We start from the raw sequence: 22,599 nt of genomic DNA, 5'->3' as shown, positions 1-22,599 counted from the left end.
CACTCATAATGTAGCTGACAAATATTTACATAATTTACTATCCTGCTCAACATTATTCATAAAAGGAAAACCTATAAACAACTGAAACTGCAACAAAATTGAGAAGAGTAAGGGAAATCATGATGCACTAGTACAAGGGGATGTTGTGAAGGAAAATATAGTTTAACACATAGAGTGATGTTAGCAAAATAGTGAGCTAGGAGGAGTGAAGTCTCCCTTGGAGAAGGAAGTATGGAAACAGGAAGCAGCTGAAAATGTCATAGGCATTCTGGGAAACAGTCAAAGATCTACAGCTACAAAGTGAACATGCAACAAGGAAAGATCCAGAACTATAGAAGGACATTTCTGTGTGTTTTTATTCACATTCACCTCTCCTCTGACTTGTATAGTGGTGTCTTAATCTGTAAAGGGCAGCAGCTCAGCACCTACTTGCCTCCCTCAAAACAAACTGATGACAGAAATCCTTATGTGCAAAGTTCCCACCTACTTGGGGGCTGACTGAAGACTGGTGTCCATTTCACTTAACTCTGAATTTAAACTGAAGAGCAGCTGGGGTGGCTCCTTACAGCTGCAGAGGGATTTATATATGCGGGGACAGGGACAAGGGAGTAACGGTGGAGACACAAGACTAGACCATGTTGAACACTGAGTATAACAGGTGTGGATTTGGGGGATAGTAAAGCATTCAAAAACAGTCATAAATTCCCCAGAACCAGAGTCATCCACTGGTCAGCTACATTGTTGACTCAGAAGTGAACTCGGTTGCAGATGACACCACCCTTATGGCAGAAAGTAAAGAAGAACTAAAGAGCCTCCTGATGAAAGAGAAGAGTGAAAAAGTTGGCTTAAAGCTCAACATTCAGAAAATTGAGATCTTGGCATCCAGTCTCATCATTTCATGGCTAATAGTTGGGGAAACAGCGGAAACAGTGGCAGGCTTTATTTTTTGGAGCTCCAAAATCACTGCAGATAGTGACGGCAGCAATGAAATTAAAAAATACTTACTCCTTGGAAGGAAAGTTATGACCAACCTAGACAGCATATTAAAAAGCAGAGACATTGCTTTGTCCATCTAGTCAAGGCTATGGTTTTTCCAGTAGTCGTGTATGGATGTAAGAGTTGGACTGTAAAGAAAGCTGAGCACAGAAGAATTGATGCTTTTGAACTGTGGTGTTGGAAAAGACTTTTGAGAGTTTCTTGAACTGCAAAGAGATCAAACCAGTCCATCCTAAAGGAAATCAGTCCTGAATATTTGTTGGAAGGACTGATACTGAAGCTGAAACTCCAATCCTTTGGCCCCCTGATGCAAACAACTGACTCATTGGAAAAGACCCTGATGCTGGGAAAGATTGAAGGTGGGAGGAGGAGGTGATGACAGAAGATGAGATGATTGGATGGCATCAGTGACTCAATGGACATGAGTTTGAGCAAGCTCCGGGAGTTGGTGATGGACAGGCAGGCCTGGCATGCTGCAGTCCATGGGCTCACAAAGAGTTGGACACAGCTGAGCAACTGAACTGAACTGAACTGCTCTTAATTTTCTGTTGGGCTGATCCCAGACCAGGCACATGCCATGCCACCTAGTGAAGGACAATCAGGATGTGGTACAAATCTGCAAACAGTGGGTGTGTTGTGGTTGTCCAAGTACCCAGTCATGAACATACAGAGGAAGAGAGAGAAAAAGTGTACAATAAAGAAAAGTGAAACACGAAAGCTAAAAAAAAAAAAAAAAAAAAGACAGAGTGGAAAAAGAAAGAGGGAATGACATGAGCCATGAAACTGTTGTTGTTACTGTTTAGTTGGCTAAGTCAAAACCCCTCTTTTGCGACAGCATGAACGGTAGCCTGACAGGTTTCTCTGTCCATGGGATTCTCCAGGCAAGAATACTGGAGTGGGCTGCCATTTCCTTTTCCAGTGAATCTTCCTGGATCTGAGATCCAACCTGTATCTCCTGCACTGTCAGGCAGGTTCTTTACCACTGCCCTACCTGGGAAGCCTGATCCATGAAAGGAAGAAAAGAAATCAGCACCAACTCTTCCTGAACAATCACAGGAGCCACACTTAGCAAACAGTGAGTGTCACAACTGTGCTGGGAGGAGCTCCAGGTGGGCAAGAGGACACTGAGCTCAGCTCCCCCAGGAACACATCAGGATCACATCTCCTAATAACACACGACAACAGCAGGAAGCCTTGTCCACACCATGGCTGTAAAGAACTGTCCCCATAGAGCTGGGTGGGAAAGGAAGAGAAGCCGGCAGCTCAGGACTGAACCCCAGGAGGGCCCCAGACAAGTTGGGTGACAGGGGCTCAGAGGTCCTCCCTGGAGAGACCCTTACACACCACACACTGAGCACTGCAGCCCTGGGATGACTCTGGGAGGTCGCGACCCCGCAGCTGCTATGAACCCAGGTGGACCCACAGGAAGCCCAGGAACCTGACTCCTCTCCTGAGACATGAACCCACTCCTGCTCCTGGAACAGGCTGAGAGGGTGACCAGATGCTGCCCAGGACTCGGCCAGTTTACTGGGCAGCCTGTGTGCCCCCAAGCCCACAAATGCCCCCTCAGCACCTCTGGATCCAGTTCACTCTCCCTGGGGCAAGGGCCACTCATGCTGGGCAGAGTGAGCAATGGGGCGGACAGATCCGGCTCAGACCAGCAGGATGTCTGGATGGGCCAAGGTGGTCATCAGCTATCAGAGAGAGGCCTGAGGAAGAGTGTTCTGGAACTATCCTTCTCCATTTCCCTCACAGTAAAGTCCTTTAAAAGCCTATGTGACAAGGACCCCCTGCCCCACTGGCTCTCTGACTTGTCTTCAGCTCCTGTCTCCCCACCTCACTAAACTCCACCCACATCAGCAGACTTGCTGGCCCTTAAATATTCCATGAACACCCTTCCTTCCTGGAATAAGTGTTTTCTGTTCCAGAAAAATGCAGGGAACCACTGTCTCTATTTTCAAGGCTGTTTGATACAAATGAAAATTTGTGTGGGGTGAACGGTAGTTTGTGTCTCTGCCTAACAGAAGTACAGAAATGAGAGAGATTGTGCAGAATTATCTCAACAGACACTTACCCATTTCTAACAGTTAAATTCTCCTGATTTCATTCAGTCTCATTCTCCATGAGACTAATGACTCAAGACATTTCTCATTTCAGTTATTGACATTTGTTGATACAACAATGTCTTTCTAAAGAATATTCAGTAAAGTTTTGCTGAATGACCACTGAATAAACTCAAAATGTGTAAGGATTCATCAAAATGCTGAGCACAGGCAGACAAATAAGAAATTACACATATGACTAAGATGTGCTGCTTGCTATACAGGAAGCAAAATATAATGCTGGATTTTTAAAATCATGTTTTTAGCTTACCAAGATACTTAAGCTATGTTTCAAAAGAAGTATACAACCTGTAGATTGAAGTTTATATGTCTTTGTAAATAAACAAACACACACATTTGTCAAGTAAAATCACAGTGTAAATGCACCAAAGAAAGTATTTTTGAGTGGGTGAACACAGCTGATCATCATTCCCTGTCCTGTCCCTTTTCTATCTAAATATTCTGTCATATATCTGTATTATTTTAATCATCAGGAAAAAGAGTATTCTTATTTTGAAGTCTATGCTGTTTCATAAAAAGTGTATTTTTAAAAGGAAAAGCATGGGTTTAGAAAGTTCAGACACTTTATTTAAACTTCTCCTTCAGGCACAAAAATTTTCTTAACCACTCTAGAAATAAGAAGTTATCAAAGAACTACAGTGAGAGCTGAGAGTCAATATTATTCAGAGAATGGATACTCAGGGTGACTGACACCACTGGAAGACAAAGAGATGGATTCATTCATGAAATCTGGCTTCATTATAACATAGTTTTGTAATTAATATAATCATTTTCCCCTGATGTGAAAATAATTAAACATTAACCATGTTCACTGATCCCTGAAAGAACAGTGGACTGTGGAGACTGCGCCCTTTGTGTTTCCTGGCTCCCTGGGCTGTGAGAGGAGGTACACCAAGCACAGGGATTAGGGGCACAAAGTAGTGAATTTATTTACCACAATGTCTACTGTGGGAATTTTACTGATGCGCTGTCCTGGGCCCCAATCTCATTTCTGCTGATCAAGGATGGGGCCCTGGAGGGAGCTTCTGGTTTGAGGTCTGCAGGAAGTACCTGGTTGACTCCTGTGCTGGAAGACTTCTATGCTAGACTGTCTTTCTTTTCAGTCTTGAAAAGAGGACTGACTTAAGGACTGACTGAAGCTTTTAAAAAGCTTAGTTCTCCTGCTCACCTGTCCGCTACCAAAAAACAACAACAAAAAAAACTCTGTGTGTGAAACAGCCACTTACATTAGAAATTCATAATATCTTATATTTCTGTTGAAGCCATCAATTGCTTTCATGTCACCCAGACTCAGTTCAAACTCAAACATCTGGAGGGAAAGAACAATCATTTTAACCTCTCCCAGAAGGAGCCAGCCTCCTCCTGGGCACTGGAGGACTTTCCAGCTGGATGGAGACAAGAAGAGGGGACAGGGAAGATGTGTCTGTCCTCAGCTTCCAGGAGAACAACCTGGAATCCTCTGATGAATTCTCATCTCTCCTTTCCACACCTTCTCCTACTCTGTCCACCTCACAAACATTGTGCATCAGTCCCTTATCTTTCTGAGTGAATCACTTGTGACAGAAATTAAACTAAAATTTGCTTTTTTCAAACACACTGCTTTAGACACTCCTGACTTGATACTGAACCTGAGCTGACATTAGACTGATTGCCTTTCCCCAACACTCCCTAAGGGTGACAGCATTCTGCTGAAGCAGTGTGGGAAGGAGGCTCCCTGTGAAAGCCTATTCAAGAATCTGATATGAAACTTGCTCATTATCTAATATAATAAATCTAACAAAACCTATATGTCAATGCCTTAGTGGAGAAGACCCCTGTGTTGGGAAAATGTCCTGGAGAAGAAAATGGCAACCCACTTCAGCATTCTTGCTTGGAGAATCGCATGGACAGAGGAGCCAGGCAGGCTATAGTCCATGGGGTTACAAAGAGTTGAACACAACTAAAGCAACTAACACTTTAGTGTAAACAGTTATGAATGAAAAGTGTTTTAAATATTAAAGAACACAAATTATTAAAAATTCACATCACAGTCATGAAAAAAAAAAGCTTAACTTTCTAAAGAAATACATTTTCCAGAGTGATCTAGTGATTCAGTGCAGTTTAGTTCAGTTCAATCGCTCCGTCGTGTCAGACTCTTTGCGACCCCAAGAATCGCAGCACACCAGGCCTCCCTGTTCATCACCAACTCCCAGAGTTCACTCAGGCTTGCGTCTGTCGAGTCAGTGATGCCATCCAGCCATCTCATCCTCTGTCGTCCCCTTCTCCTCCTGCCCCCAATCCCTCCCAGCATCACAGTCTTTTCCAATGAGTCAACTCTTTGCATCAGGTGGCCAAAGTACTGGAGCTTCAGCTTTAGCATCATTTCTTCCAAAGAAATCCCAGGGTTGATCTCCTTCAGAATGGACTGGTTGTATCTCCTTGCAGTCCAAGGGGCTCTCAAGAGTCTTCTCCAACACCACAGTTCAAACTCATCAATTCTTCTGTGCTCAGCCTTCTTCACAGTCCAACACTCACATCCATACATGACTACTGGAAAAACCATAGTCTTGACTAGACGGACCTTAGTTGGTAAGGTAATGTCTCTACTTTTGAATATACTATTTAGGTTGGTCATAACTTTTCTTCCAAGGAGTAAGCGTCTTTTAATTTCATGGCTCTAGTCACCATTTGCAGTGATTTTGGAGCCCCAAAAGATAAAGTCTGACACTGTTTCCATTGTTTCCCCATCTATTTCCCATGAAGTGATGGGACCAAATGCCATGATCTTCGTTTTCTGAATGCTCACCTTTTAGCCAACTTTTTCACTCTCCTCTTTCACTTTCATCAAGAGGCTTTTTAGTTCTTCTTCATTTTCTGGCATAAGGGTGGTGTCATCTGCATATCTGAGGTTATTGATATTTCTCCCAGCAATCTTGATTCCAGCTTGTGTTTCTTCCAGTCCAGCGTTTCTCATGATGTACTCTGCATAGAAGTTAAATAAGCAGGGTGACAATATGCAGCCTAGACTTACTCCTTTTCCTATTTGGAACCAGTCTGTTGTTCCATGTCCAGTTCTAACGGTTGCTTCCTGACCTGCATACAGATTTCTCAAGAGGCATGTCAGGTGGTCTGCTATTCCCATCTCTTTCAGAATTTTCCCCAGTGTATTGTGATCCACACAAAGGCTTTGGCATAGTCAATAAAGCAGAAATAGATGTTTTTCTGGAACTCTCGCTTTTTCCATGATCTAGCGGATGTTGGCAATTTGATCTCTGGTTCCTCTGCCTTTTCTAAAACCAGCTTAAACATCAGGAAGTTCACAGTTCACGTATTGCTGAAGCCTGGCTTAGAGAATTTTGAGCATTACTTTACTAGCATGTGAGATGAGTGCAATTGTGTGGTAGTTTGAGCATTCTTTGGCATTGCCTTTCTTTCAGTGCAACATGAACCAAAGTCTTAAACACATAATCTTTTGTGGAAATCAGTAAAGTAATACTAAATTTTAAATAAAAGAACAGCTGGTCAAGAGCAGTCAAGACATCCTTAAAGACAAATGTACCATTCTAAAGAAGAACACTGATTTTCCTTTTTAAAAACACAGAACAGAAAACTGAATAGTTAAATGGAAGAGAAGGGCCACAAATGTACTTATGGGCACTTATTATATGACAGAGTTGATAATAAAAATCGATGAAATACATAGACACTTAGATTTCTATTTAAATAAATAAATATATAGGCAATCATTTTTATATCATATTAGAAAGTCAGTTTCAGGTATATTTTTCAATGAAATTTCAATGGAAGCAGAAAAACAATTTTTCAGGGGACCATGCACCTAACCCTTGACATGGCCTGACCTGTAATTTGCAATGGAGATTTAAGTTTGCCAAAAGAAGTGGTGACTTAGTTCTGAGCTGAGACAATGACATGGATTTTTTCCCACTCCCTGGCTTGAAATTACAGCGTTGTCCTGAGATGAAAACCAAGTTAGTTGACCAGATTCTAGCCAAATATATATGAAAAACTACATGGAGAAGCATGCAGTCTCCTCTGACAAGAGTCATATCCACCTGCTAAAGCAGAACTGCCAAGCTGTACTGAACTGAATAGCAAATGCACGAGAGCACAGCCAAGAGGACAACAGTTGAGCTGAGTGCAGGCGGAATCTCAAACCATAGAATCAAGAGACACATGACTGATCTCTGCATTAAATCTTAAAACTGGAGAGTTTTCTGTACACCTATGCTTAAGGGCACAGTAATGCTCTGTTACACAGAAGACAAATGAGAGACACCATGCAAAAGTGGACAAAGTCTTGAAGAGGAACTTCACAAAGACAGAAACTCAAGAAGGTTAAATATATGAAGATGAAAACTTATTAGTATTCAGGAAAATGCAAAATAAAATCACTATTGTTTGGAGATTAAAGATTGCTGCCATAATTTTCATGCCCCCAAATTCACATGTGGATGGTGTTAGAAATGGAGCCTTTGGGGGTGATTAGGTTATGATGGTGGAGCCTTTTTGATGAGATTTCAACAACATCATGGTCATATAAGAAACTTGGGAGAACTCTACTGCCCACCTCAACTATGTTAAAATACAAGAAGAAGCCTGGAGGAGGACCCTCACCTGTCCAAGAGTGCTCCCTGACTTCAGACTTCCAGCTTCAGAAATGTGAGAAACAAATTTTCATTGTTTCTAAGACACCAAATCTGTGGCATTTTGTTAAAACAGTCCAAAAGGCGTAAAATAATCACATAGTAAAATTTCGTCCATTGAGAATGAAGGTAAGAAGACATCATTTGTACAAAGTGATAGGATAAATTTCAGACCTAGCACTGGAACTAAAGTCTCTATTTTCTGTATAAATTTATCTTCTTGGACTCCAAGATCTTGGACACTGAAGATCGTGACTTCAGCCATGAAATTAAAAGACCTTTGCTCCTTCTAAGAAAAGCTATGACAAACCTAAACAGCATATTAAAAAGCAGAAGCATTACTTTACCAACAAAGGTCCGTCTAGTCAAAGCTGTGGTTTTTCCAGCAGGCATGTTATGGATGTGAGAGGTGGACTGTAAACAAAGCTGAGTGCCAAAGAACTGATGCTTTTGAACTGTGGTGTTGGAGAAGACTCTTGAAAGTCCCTTGGACTGCAAGGAAATTAAACCAGTCAATTGTAAAGGAAATAAGTCCTGAATATTCATTGGAAGGACAGATGCTGAAGGTGAAGCTCCAATACTTTGGCCACCTGATGCAAAGAACTGACTCATTGGAAAAGACCCTGATGCTGGGAAAGATTGAAGGCAGGAGGAAAAGGGGAAGATAGAGGATAAGATGGTTGGATGGCATCACTGACTCAATGGACATGAGTTTGAGCAAGCTCTAGGAGTTGGTGATGGACAAGGAAGCCTGGTGTGCTGCAGTCCATGAAGTCGCAGAGTCATACATGACTGAGTGACTGAACTGAACTGAACTGAACCCTCCACAGCCAGGCCACCTCTCCTGTTGCCACAGCAGGAGGAGAAAACCATCAGGAATACACACAAGGCATTCATGCACAGGGAAGAACTGATAAATCATTTTAACTCAAGGAAAGTCTTGAGAAATAGACAAAGAATGACCCTTGTGAAGGATATTCCTTAGGAGCCCCCTACCCATAGCCTGACTCATCACATGTATGTTCTCTTTGAATTGTTTCTTGTTGTAGCTCTTGGACAGAACCACAACCCCACATTGTTTCTGATAGAGAAGGACAACCAAAGCTGGAGTTCGCTTGTGCTTTTTGGCAATGGCACAAAGAACCAGGTCCTCCAAGAGAATGGGGTGGTTCACATTCACCTTAGAAGGAAATTCAGAAATCCAGAGGAGCTGAGACTAAGTACTCAGTCTGTGAGTAGTTTTCCCAGACAGATTAAGTAGTGCTTCTCAAAGTGTGGTCCATGGACCAGCATCATCAGTATCACCTGGGATTTTGTTAGAAATACAAATTTCATGGCTTAGCTGAAGAATAACTGAATCAGCATCTCAACTGTGTCACCTCCCATTCTGTGCTTACAAAACTCTGCAGGTATTTGGATGCATTATTGACCTGAGACAAGGATTGCTAAAGTTGTCGGTTTTTTCTTTAATTCTCAGAGGTTGTTTTTCTTCCATAATCAAGGGCATGAACAGAGAAACAGAAGGGAAATTCCAGGGATTTTTTAAATTTCACTTTCCTGCTGCTACTGCTGGTAAGTTACTTCAGTCATGTCCGAATCTGTGCGACCCCATAGATGGCAGCCCAACAGGCTCCCTCATCCCTGGGATTCTCCAGGCAAGAACACTGGAGTGGGTTGTCATTTCCTTCTCCAATGCGTGAAAGTGAAAATGAAAGTGAAGTCACTCAGTCGTGTTTGACTCTTAGCGACCCCATGGACTGCGGCCTACCAGGCTCCTCTGTCCATGGGATTTTCCAAGCAAGAGTACTGGAGTGGGGTGCCATTGCCTTCTCTGCTCACTTTCCTAAGGTATTAATAAAAAGCAAGTAGTCTCAAAATCAGAGACATTTATTCCCTCATTATTTTTCTTTAGATATTTACATAAGTGGTTCAAGTTTGGTTTTTTCTATCATAATAGACCTCACAATTGCATATTATTATCCCAATTTTACACATAAGGTAACTGAGGCTTGGAATTTCTATTTTTAGAAATGTTTTATTAGTTAATAACTACATAAATCATGACATAAGCTTGTGTCTCTGGTTCCAACTAGGGGATTATATATAGATTTTAATGCAGACGTATGTTAATGATGAGTTTACGATCTAATCAGTTCAGTTCAGTTCAGTCGCTCAGTCGTGTCCAACTCTTTGCGACTCCATGAATCGCAGCTGATACAATGTACAAAAAAATGGCTGGGTGATGGGAAGTTATAAGAAAAGAAAATATTCCATCCATCCCCTCTCTCCCCTTTGCTTAGGAGAGTTATCTGAGTACTGTATTTTAAAATATCTTATCACGTGTTCCCCGTCCTGAACACGTGTATACCTGTGGCAGATTCATGTTGATACATGGCAAAACCAATACAATATTGTAAAGTAATTAACCTTCAATTAAAATAAATAAATTTATATTTTAAAAAATCTCATCAAAAATTGAATTTTAGGGAAACTCCCACTTGTCTTCAATAGGATTCAATACCATTTTTTACTCCTTGTGATCCCAGCACACCACAGGCTAAAAGAACAATATCATGTGACTTGCAGAAATCCAACAGTTTGCTCTGGTTGAGATAAGGGTGACATTCCACCTGTAGAATGTCAACAGAGAAGAGTGTCAGATTATTTGAAAAGGTAATATTAACATGACAGAGGCAGATTAAAAGTTTTAAGTGCCTAAAGGAAAGATTGCAACATTAAATGTAAATGGAAATATCAACATCTAGAGAGAAGTAGAGAAAAATGTGTTTATACAGTTAACTTTATGACAGACCATGGATGGGAGAACCAGTCCAAGTTGAGTAATAAAAAAGTGTCCTCTATATTTGAGTAGATATTCCCAGGTAAATGTTTTATCTTCTGTTAGCATCACCTCAAGCCTTTAACTTTACCCTCTAACCTGGATGACTTTAGTCATCTCCAGCACATATTCTGTTCTGTGCTCTCTGTTGAGACTCATAAAGGCTAAGACACCAAGACTAAGGATTCAGCCATCAGAACCACACACAAACACTTACCACTCATCTCAGCTGATTGGTTACTTTATTACTTTCCATTCAATGTTTTCAAGGCTTCCTGCCTATACACAGTTCGTTCCAGGGCACTCTCCCATCCAATCTTGTCATCCTTTAATCTCAGCAAAACACCTCCTACCTCTAGTTCTAGATTCTACCCAAAATTCAGAAGGATTCCCTCCCCACCTTTTCCATCCAGATTACATAGAGATACTACTTTGGGTTCTATTCACACCATCCAGACAGAGGCTCTGCTCTCTAGAGTCCTCTGTCCCACAAAGGTCAGATGAACAGGAGGGAAGGACAGCCAGATATCTGGCTTCAGTGTAAGAAGGAGGTTCTGAAGAGCTGGAGGGAGAGGAGTCGAGCTGCTCACCTGGTTGCAGACCGGCTTGTACCTGACCCTCAGCTTGTTCACAATCTTCTCCAGCTGCTTGTGGTTGAAGCTGGACACCCCAATGGACTTGAATCAGCCCTGTGTCCTTACACTTCTCCAGGGCCTGGGAGGGAGGGGTGGTGAGCAGTCACTTGGAATGGGCAAGAACAAGAATAAATGCTGAAAAAATCAACAAACACGGTCACCATCAAGAATTAGCATTGAGTATCAAGAGGAAAAAGGAAAGAAAGTCATCACATCAGTTGAACAATCACTATTTCCGCCTTAAAAAAATAAAAAAAAAAAACAAAGAAGACATATCACATGCAAGGAAAGAAATGCCTTGTCTTCATTGTCCAAAATTCTCCATCTCATTCCTCTATGTGAACATTTCAGCAATGGTTTCCTCCCCTCAACCCCAGCAACCCAGCCCTTATATTCATGAACTGCTGAGTCTGATGGTCCACAGCCCATTCTCACAGGTGGAAGAGATGAAGGAGGTTCTCCCTCTCCCAGCTTCTCCACTGGTTCTCTCCTCCCTGGACTCACCTCCCACGTGTGACAGAGATCCAAGGAATCAAATATCAATTTTTGATTTTCATCTTTTGGAAATAACTCCTCCCCTGGATGGAACAGAAGCAGGCATATTAGAGATGTGACAAAATAATTTCTCCACGATTAGCCAGGCTGCCAGGCACCAGGAATTAAATCTCCATGAGGTAAGTTTATAACTTTCTGCATACTAGTATTTGCAATGTGATTTGTGTTTGGAGTTATAAGCAATGTCTATAGGAAGGAGGCTTATTCTATTCTCTTACACTTATTACATGTTACAAAAAATACAATTTTTCTATGTTCTTCAAGGGACTTCCGTGACTTCTGTGAATTATGTCTGTTTCCTGTACTTGCCTCTCTTGAAATGTCTCTGGTCTGAGAATGGCAGTAAGTTCCATGCCATAATTTCCAGAATAAAAATTGCAAATGACTCCTGGGATAGATAATCAGGTTTCCTTTTCTCTTCAAGCATCAGATGTCCTAGAGCAGGCATGTGAACCAGCAAGGCTCTTGTTAGGCTGATATGGAAGGTGGAAGATCCAGACATGCTCTCAAATATTCATGACCATTAGGCTTGAAAAGCCTCCAAAACCATATTTTCCATCAATGTAAATGTTCAGTAAAAATATAGTAATGTCATGATAAGGGATAGAAAAAGGAGACATTTCTGAAGAGTCCTGCAAATCCTCAAATCTCTCTGTGTCTGAGATTTGCAACTACATAGTCTACTAAGCTTTTTTGCATCAGATGGCTTGAGTTGATTTCTGTAACTTGAAATCAAGAGTGCAAAGTAAACCTTTCCTTTTTTTAAATTCTTTTTTTTAAATTGAAGGATCAATGTTTTACATAATTTTGTTTTCTGTAAAACCTCAACATGAATCAGCCATAGGTAAACATATATCTCCTCCCTTTTCAACCTTCTCCCCATCTCCCTCCAAATCCTACCCCTCTAGGTTGATACAATGCCCCATTTGAGTTTTAAGCAAAACATTCTTAATGACTAATTGCAGTCTACAAATCTCATTGTAAAGTAGGGCAGGACTGTAGACAATGTCTCCCAATTCCCTATAAAGGTAGAAGGTTTAGGCTCACCAAGAGGGAACACCACCAAATCTGCTCAAGTTAAAAGGATGAAAGACAAGATAAAGTTATCATGTTCAATGTAAGGCAGTGTCGTGCTCACTACGACTTCAGCAAACTCTTGGTTCATGAAATCCCCAGAGACTCAAGAGTCATAACCAGGACTGTGTGCAGAACTCACCTGTTTCTACTTCTTCAAGTTTTTCAGGCAGAGACTCTAGATTATTAACTCCTTTGTCTGGGAGGCATGTAACAGATTCAAAGAAACTCGGTAAATAGATGACCACAAAGTGATTATGTGGGAAATCCTACTCTAGTGTAATCATCCCTTCAATCTACTAAGAAAAATCTTAATTCAACCATCCATGCAAGTTGATGCGTATTCTTTTTTTATTTATTTATTTTAGTTGGAGACTAATTACTTTACAATATTGTAGTGGTTTTTACCATACATTGATATGAATCAGCCATGGGTCTACACGTATTCCCCATCCTGAGCCCCCATCCCATCCCTCTGGATCATCCCAGTGCACCAGCCCTGAGCACCCTGTCTCATGCATCAAGCCTGGACTGGTGATATGTTTCATATATGATAATATACATGTTTCAAGGCTATTCTCCCAGATCATCCCACCCTCACATTCTCCCACAGAGTCCAGAAGACTGTTCTATACATCTGTGTCTCTTTTGCTGTCTCGCATATAGGGTCATCGTTACCATCTTTCTAAATTCCATATATATGTGTTAGTATACTGTATTGGTGTTTTTCTCTCTAGCTTACTTCACTCTGTATAATTGGCTCCAGTTTCATCCACCTCATTAGAACTGATTCAAATGTATTCTTTTAATGGCTGAGTAATACTCCATTGTGTATATGTACCACAGCTTTCTTATCCATTCATCTGCTGATAGGCATCTAGGTTGCTTCCATGTCCTGGCTATTATAAACAGTGCTGCGATGAACATTGGGGTACACGTGTCTCTTTCAATTCTGGTTTCCTCAGTGTGTATGCCCAGCAGTGGGATTGCTGGGTCATATGGCAGTTCTATTTCCAGTTTTTTAAGGAATCTCCACACTGTTCTCCATAGTGGCTGTACTAGTTTGCATTCCCATCAACAGTGTAAGAAGGTTCCCTTTACTCCACACTCTCTCCAGCGTTCATTGTTTGTAGATTTTTGCATAGCAGCCATTCTGACTGGCATGAGATGGTACCTCATTGTGGTTTTGATTTGCATTTCTCTGATAATGAGTGATGTTGAGCATCTTTTCATGTATTTATTAGCCATCTGTATGTCTTCCTTGGAGAACTGTCTCTTTAGTTCTTTGGCCCATTTTTTGATTGGGTCATTTATTCTTCTGGAATTGAGCTTCAGGAGTTGCTTGTATATTTGGGGGATTAATTCTTTGTCAGTTGTTTTGACTGCTATTATTTTCTCGGATTCTGAAGGCTGTCTTTTCACCTTGCTTATTGTTTCCTTTGTTGTACAGAAGATATTAAGTTTAATTACGTCCCATTTGTTTATTTTTGCTTTTATTTTCACTACACTGGGAGGTGGGTCATAGCGGATCCTGCTGTGATTTATGTCAGAGAGTGTTTTGCCTGTGTCTTCCTCTAGGAGTTTTATAGTTTCTGGCCTTACATTTAGATCTTTAATCCATTTTGAGTTTATTTTTGTGTATGATGTTAGAAAGTGTTCTAGTTTCATTCTTTTGCAAGTGGTTGACCAGTTTTCCCAGCACCACTTGTTAAAGAGATTGTCTTTTCTCCATTGTATACTCTTGCCTCCTTTGTCAAAGATAAGGTGTCCATAGGTGCATGGATTTATCTCTGGGCCTTCAATTTTGTTCCATTGATCTATATTTCTGTCTTTTTGCCAATACCATACTGTCTTAATGACTATAGCTTTGTAGTAGAGCCTGAAGTCAGGCAGGTTGATTCCTGTAGTTCCATTCTTCTTTCTCAAGATTGCTTTGGCTATTCGAGGTATTTTGTATTTCCATACTAATTGTGAGATTATTCTAGTTCTCTGAAAATACCATTGGTAGCTTGATAGGGATTGCATTGAATCTACAGATTGCTTTGGGTAGTACACTCATGTTCACTATATTGATTCTTATGATCCATGAACATGGTATATTTTTCCATCTGTTTATGTCATCTTTGACTTCTTTCAGCAGTGTTTTATAGTTTTCTATATATAGGTCTTTTGTTTCTTTAGGTAGATATATTCCTAAGTATTTTATTCTTTTCATTGCAATGGTGAATGGAATTGTTTCCTAAATTCCCTTTCTGCTTTCTCATTGCTAGTGTATAGGAATTCAAGGGATTTCTGTGTGCTGATTTTCTATCCTGCAACTTTACTGTATTCACTGATCAGCTCTAGTAATTTTCTGGTGCAGTCTTTAGGGTTTTCTATGCAGAGGATCATGTCATCTGCAAACAGTGAGAGTTTTACTTCTTCTTTTCCAATTTGGATTCCTTTTATTTCTTTTTCTGCTCTGATTGCTGTGGCCAAAACTTCCAAAACTATGTTGAATAGTAGTGGTGAGAGTGGGCACCCTTGTCTTGTTCCTGACATTAGGGGAAATGCTTTCAATTTTTCACCATTGAGGATAATGTTTGCTGTGGGTTTGTCATATATAGCTTTTATTATGTTGAGGTATATTCCTTCTATTCCTGCTTTCTGGAGAGTTTTTATCATAAATGGATGTTGAATTTTGTCAAAGGCTTTCTCTGCCTCTATTGAGAAAATCATACGGTTGTTATCTTTCAATTTGTTAATGTGGTGTATTACATTGATTGATTTGCAGATATTGAAGAATCCTTGCATCTTTGGGATAAAGCCCACTTGGTCATGAAGCATGATCTTTTTAATATGTTGTTGGATTCTGTTTACTAGAATTTTGTTAAGGATTTTTGCATCTATGTTCATCAGTGATATTGGCTTGTAGTTTTTTTTGTGTGGCATCTTTGCCTGGTTTTGGTATTATGATGATGGTGGCCTCATTGAATGTGTTTAGAAGTTTACCTTCCTCTGCAATTTTCTGGAAGAGTTTGAGTAGGATAGGTATTAACTCTTCTCTAAATTTTTGGTAGAATTCAACTGTGAAGCCGTCTGCTCTTGGGCTTTTGTTTGCTGGAAGATTTCTGATTACAGTTTCAATTTCCATGCTTGTGATGGGTTTATTAAGATTTTCTATTTCTTCCTGGTTCAGTTTTGGAAAGTTGTGGTTTTCTAAGAATTTGTCCATTTGTTCTAAATTGTCCATTTTATTGGCGTATAGTTGCCAATAGTAGTCTCTTATCATCCTTTGTATTTCTGTGTTATCTGTTTTGACTTCTCCATTTTAATTTCTAATTTTGTTGATTTGACTCTTCTCCCTTTGTGTCTTGATGAGTGTGGCTAATGGTTTGTCAATTTTATTTATCTTCTCAAAGAACCAGTTTTTGGCTTTGTTGATTTTTGCCATGGTCTCTTTGTTTCTTTTGCATTTATTTCTGCCCTAATTTTTAAGACTTCTTTCCTTCTACTAACCCTGGGGTTCATCATTTCTTCCTTTTCTAGTTGCTTTAAGTGTAGAGTTAGGTTATTTATTTGACTTTTTTCTTGTTTCTTGAGGTAAGCCTTTATTGCTATGAACCTTTCCCTTAGCACTGATTTACAGTGTCCCATAGATTTGGGGTTGTTGTGTTATCATTTTCGTTCATTTCTATGCATATTTTGATTTCTTCTGTGATTTGTTGGTTATTCAGAAGAGTGTTGTTTAGCCTCCATATGTTGGAATTTTGAATAGGCTTTTTTCACTGTAATTGAGATCTAATCTTACTGCCTTGTGGTCAGAAAAGGTGCTTGGGGTAATTTCAATATTTTTTAATTTACCAAGGCTAGATTTATGGCCCAGGATGTGATTTATCCTGGAGAAGGTTCCGTGTGCACTTAAGAAAAAGGTGAAAGTCTTTGTTTTGGGATGAAATGTCCTATAGATATCAATTAGGTCTAGCTGGTCCATTGTGTCATTTAAAATTTGAGTTTCCTTGTTAATTTTCTGTTTAGTTGATCTATCCATAGGAGTGAGTGGGGTATTAAAGTCCCCCACTATTATTGTGTTATTGTTAATTTCTGCTTTCATACTTGTTTGCATTTGCCTTACATATTGTGGTACTCCTATGTTGGGTACATATATATTTACTTATAATTGTTGCATCTTCTTCTTGGATTGATCCTTTAATCATTATGTAGTGTCCTTCTTTGTCTCTTTTCATAGCCTTTATTTAAAGTATATTTTATCTGATATGAGTATTGCTACTACTCCTTTTTTTTTGGTCTCCATTTGCATGAAATATCTTTTTCCAGCCCTTAACTTTCAGTCTGTATGCGTCCCTTGTTTTGAGGTGGGTGTCTTGTAGACAGCATATATAGGGGTCTTGTTTTTGTATCCATTCAGCCAGTCTTTGTCTTTTGGTTGGGGCATTCAACCCATTTACTTTAAAAGTAATTTTTGATAAGCATGGTCTTGTTGCCATTTACTTTGTTGTTTTGGGTTTGAGTTTATATGTACTGTCTCTGTTTCCTGTCTAGAGAAGATCCTTTGGCATTTGTTGAAGTGCTGGTTTGGTGGTGCTGAATTCTCTCAGCCTTTGCTTGTCTGTAAAGTTTTTGAATTCTCCTTCATATCTGAATGAGATCCTTGCCGGGTACAGTAACCTGGGTTGTAGGTTTTTCTCTCATCACTTTAAGTATGTCCTGCCATTCCCTTCTGGCCTGAAGAGGTTCTCATGAAAGATCAGCTGTTATCCTTATGAGAATCCCCTTGTTTGTTATTTGTTGTTTTTCCCTTGTTGCTTTAATATTTGTCCTTTGTGTTTGATCTTTGTTAACTTGATTAATATGTGTCTTGGGGTGTTTCACCTTGGGTTTATCATGTTTGGGACTCTCTGGGTTTCTTGGACTTGTGTGAGTATTTTGTTCCCCATTTTATGGAAGTTTTCAACTATTATCTCCTCGAATATTTTCTCATGGCCTTTCTTTTTGTCTTCTTCTTCTGGGACTCCTATGATTCGAATGTTGGGGCATTTCACATTGTCCCAGAGGTCTCTGATGTTGTCCTCATTTCTTTTAATTCTTTTTTTTCTCTCTCTCTGCTTCATTTATTTCTACCATTCTATCTTCTACCTCACTTATCCTGTCTTCTGCCTCCATTATTCTACTGTTGGTTCCCTCCAGAGTGTTTTTTATCTCATTTATCGCATTATTTTTTACCAAGGTGTACAAAGGGATGTTCTTATATAAGGATCCATTGTTGAAGATCACCAAAATCAAGCTATTTAGCAGATCTCTCATCTCACTTACTTTACTTTAGGGGAGTTAGTAAGAAGACTTCACATCTACTCTCTACAAAATCTCAGGGTATCACCCATTATTTTTAACTATTGTCACAGTGTTGTCCATCAAGTTACCAACTTATTTGTCTTATTGTTGAGGTTCTAGACTGTTGACCAATATTTTTCCATTTGTCGCAGATTTATCTCCAGCTTCTGGTCTTCATTTCTCTACTCTCTGTTTCTATAAGTTCCACTATTTTATATTCCACCTACAAAGAGACTCCCCTGGTGTTTCAGATGATAAAGTGTCTACCTACACTGTGGGAGACCTGGGTTAGATCCCTGGGTCGAGAAGATCTCCTGGAGGAGGAAACGGCAACCCACTCAAATATCTTGCCTGGAAAATTCCATGGACAGAGGAGCCTGGTAAGCTACAGTCCACTGGGTCCCAGTGAGTCAGACACGACTGAACGACTTCACTTTCACTTTTCACAAAGAGATCATGTAGTATTTGTCTTTTTATTTCTGGCTTACTTCACTTAGCTAAAGTTCTCTCAGTTCACCTGTGTGGTTTCAAATTGCAGGACTAACGGTTTAAATGCTGAGTAATATTCCATTTCTTTTACATGTGTAGAATCTTTTCTATTACAAGGAGTTAGATAATTGGTGTAACCGCCCTCTGTTGGGTTCAGTCCTGGTCTTTCTTAAACATTCTGGCATTCGGGGAATGTACTGAGGAATGGACCAGTAAGCTTCAGTACTAACCTGAACACTTTACTCCCTGCACCCTACTTTGCACTAAAAAGTCCTGTCTTCTCTTTCCAAAATGCCTCTGAATATTTCCTTCTGTTCTCCAAATGATAAAAGTGAGATGCAAAGTTTCAGGATCAGACCTTGTCACTACTACATTCTCTAAAGACAAGATGGACAGCAAACTTTCTAGCTTCAGGTCTAGAGACTTGTCCGCTAGACCCTTTTTTGTCCAAGCACTGAAAACTACACTTTAATAAAAAGACATTACAACGCCCAAGGGATTCATTACAAAACCTGGCCTGCAAGATGGTAGCTTATCCTCTCAAATGACACTATATTTTGCATTAGAAGAAGTTTCCAAGCAGCAACCAAAGTACAAGGCAAAACACACTTGGAGTGTCTTGCCTGGCACCTACCAGGTATCCCACCGTAGAGAAACAATTCTCTCCAATTAGTTCCTATTCACCTCATCCTTAGGACCTTCCACCTCAAATACTTCTCTGGGTCATGTCTTTTTGGAAGGAGGAAGAGTTCTGGAATAAAACATACAGAGAAACCTGGCCATTGCAAAGGCCCTCAAAGCAAAGCAGTTGACAGTCAGTGATCTTGACAACCAAGTCTCATCTCTTCTGCCAAGCTGGGAAAGAGACGGAAACTGGAGGGGAACTCAGAGTAATCTGCAGGTGAGCACAGCCTCAGACCCTGATGCAGAGTGAAGACTGAGTGCTCTCCCCTTTCACAGGGCATGGTTCTAGCCTGATTAGTGGAACCACGTCACCCTCCCAGAGTCATCCAGGAACTCAATGCTTGACAACCCAAGTCCCTTTTGCTCATGTTACATCCACTACTGTTTATACCTGAACCCCAAATCACCTCTGTTACCTTTTTAGTTTCTCTGGCCTCTAGGATACATTGCTTGTTTCTAATCTGAATAAGCAGACTGATATTTTCTTCTGCCTTCACAGGTTATAAATAACAGGAGGTTAACACCCTAGCTGACTATCCAATGTTAGCAGATACATTGGAGGAGGAGAAGGATTAAACCAGTGCCCATAGAGTAAGAAGAGAATTGAAGCCAGTTACATTTTTTTTTGATCAGAAAGAAAAACTTACGTTATATAAAAATGAAATGTGCCAAACAATTATTGACCAAACTTTACACAGAAACCTCCACACACGAGTCATTTCACTTTTCTAATTATGAAGCCCACTTTTGATCAAATATCAGTTGAATCAACTACTTCATAGTACAGAAAGACATACTAGTCACACAATTAAAGTGTTGATTATTAAGCATTTTCTAAAATGTAATCTCTTAGTAGAGAATCAAAATGTGAAACAAACCAAACTTGGCCTTTAAATTTTCCAGCAGCAAAATTATTTTGCTTTACACACCTATGGTGGTAGAGGTATAGTCAGTAAGTCATGGCTGACTCTTTTACAACCCCACGGACTGTATCCCTCCAAGCTCCACAGTTCATGGAATTTCCCGGCTAGAATACTGGAGTGGGTTGCCATTTCCTACACCACCGTATCTTCCTGATCCAGGGATCAAACCCAAGTCTCTTGTGTCACTTACATTGGCAGGGGAATTCTTACCACTAGGCCCCCTGAGAAGCCCTTACAGACCTGACTAGGGTGAAATTCTGAAAAGGACACTAAAACCAGACAGTTTGCCAAGTATTTATTGGCATTAATCATTAACAATGTTTTGATACCATGTGCAAGTTCAAACAGACTCGGGTATTTATACCTTGTACTAAGTTACATAACTTTTTAGAGTACTCTTATAATGTAACCAGTACATATTTTACACAGTGTGTTATCATGCTAAATATTATTCATAAAATAAAAACCTACAAACAACTGAAATTGCAACAAATTTGGGAAGAGTAAGGGAAATCATGATGCACTGGTACAAGGGGATGTTGTGAAGAAAAATTCATTTTATCACATAGAGTGATGTCAGCAAAATAGTGAGCTAAGAGGAGTGAAGTCTCCCTTGGAAAGGGAAGTATGGAAAGAGAAAGCAGCTGGAAAATGTCGTAGGAGTTCTGGGAAACAGTCAAAAAAACATCTACAGTAACAACGTGAATGCACAACTAGGAAAGTTTCAGAACTGTGGAAGGACATTTTTGTATGTTCTCTCACCTCTCCCCTGACTTGAACAGAGCCATCTTGCTCTGTAAAGGGCAGTGGCTCAGCACCCTGTTGTCTCCCTCAAAGCAGACTCATTGCAGAAATCCTTGAATGCAGTATTCTCCCCTATATGTGGCTTGCCTAGAAACTGGTATCCATTTCACTTAACTCTGAGCTTGAACTGAAGAGCAGCAGGAGTGGCTCGTTAAAGCTTCAGGGGGACTAGATATATATGGGACCAGGGCCAGGGACTAAGTGTGGAAACACACACAAGACCATGTAAAACCCTGATAGAACTGGGGTGTGGATTTGGGGAATAGTAAGGCATCCAAAATCACTGCAGATGGTGACTGCAGCCATGAAATTAAAAGAGGCTTACTCCTTGGAAGAAAAGTTATGACCAACCTAGATAGCATATTCAAAGCAGAGACATTACTTTGCCAACAAAGGTCCATCTAGCCAAGGCTATGGTTTTTCCAGTAGTCATGTATGGATGTGAGAGTTGGGCTGTGAAGAAGGCTGAGCCCCGAAGAATCGATGCGTTTGAACTGTGATGTTGGAGAAGACTCTTGAGAGTCCCTTGGACTGCAAGGAGATCCAACCAGTCCATTCTGAAGGAGATCAGCCCTGGGATTTCTTTGAAGGGAATGATGCTAAAGCAAAACTCCAGTACTTTGGCCACCTCATGCAAAGAGTTGACTCATTGGAAAAGACTCTGATGCTGGGAGGGATTAGGGGCAGGAGGAGAAGGGGACGACCAAGGATGAGATGGCTGGATGACATCACTGACTCGATAGACGTGAGTCTGAGTGAACTCCAGGAGTTGGTGATGGACAGGGAGGCCTGGCGTGCTGCGATTCATGGGGTCGCAAAGAGTCGGACATGACTGAGTGACTGAACTGAACTGAACTGAACAGAAGGCATTCAAAAACAATCATAAATTTCCCAGGATCAGAAAGCCACTCATGCTCCAGGTATGTTGTTGACTTATAAATGACCTGAGATTCCCTATGTTTTCTGTTGAGCTGACCCAAGGACCAGGCACATGCCATGTCAGCTAGTGAAGCACAATCAGGATGTGGTACAAATCTGCGAAGAGTGGGTGTGCTGTGCTTTTCCAAGTTCCCAGTCATGAACACACAGAAGGAGACAAAGAGAAGGTGTACAATAAAGAAAGGTGAAACAAGAAAGCTAACAACAACAACAAAAAAAGACAGAGAGGAAAAGAGAGAGAAAAACATGAGCCATGAAACAGTTTTTGTTACTGTTTAGTCGCTACGTCAGATCCCTATATTGCAACCCAATGGACGGTAGCCTCACCAGTTTTTCTGTCCATGGGATTCTGCAGGCAAGAATACTGGAGTTGGCTGCAATTCCTTTTCCAGTGGATCTTCCTGGATGAGATCCAACCCACGTCTACTGCATTGGCAGGCAAATTCTTTACCACTGCCCTACCTGGGAAGCCTGATCCATGAAAGGGGAAAAAAAAAAAAAAAAAAAAAATGGCACCAAGTCTTCCTGAACAATCACAGGAGCTACACTTAACGAACAGTGAGT

General features: G+C 40.5%; 1 pseudogene; it reads right to left on the bottom strand.

The window, feature by feature from the left end:
• Nucleotides 3,778-12,638, bottom strand: LOC102189383 (annotated as a pseudogene).

The sequence above is a fragment of the Capra hircus genome, chromosome 13 (genome assembly GCF_001704415.2).
Source record: "Capra hircus breed San Clemente chromosome 13, ASM170441v1, whole genome shotgun sequence".
NCBI classification, from domain to species: Eukaryota; Metazoa; Chordata; class Mammalia; order Artiodactyla; family Bovidae; genus Capra; species Capra hircus.
The sequence above is the reverse complement of the archived record's forward strand: the minus strand, read 5'-3'. Positions and strand labels throughout refer to the sequence as shown.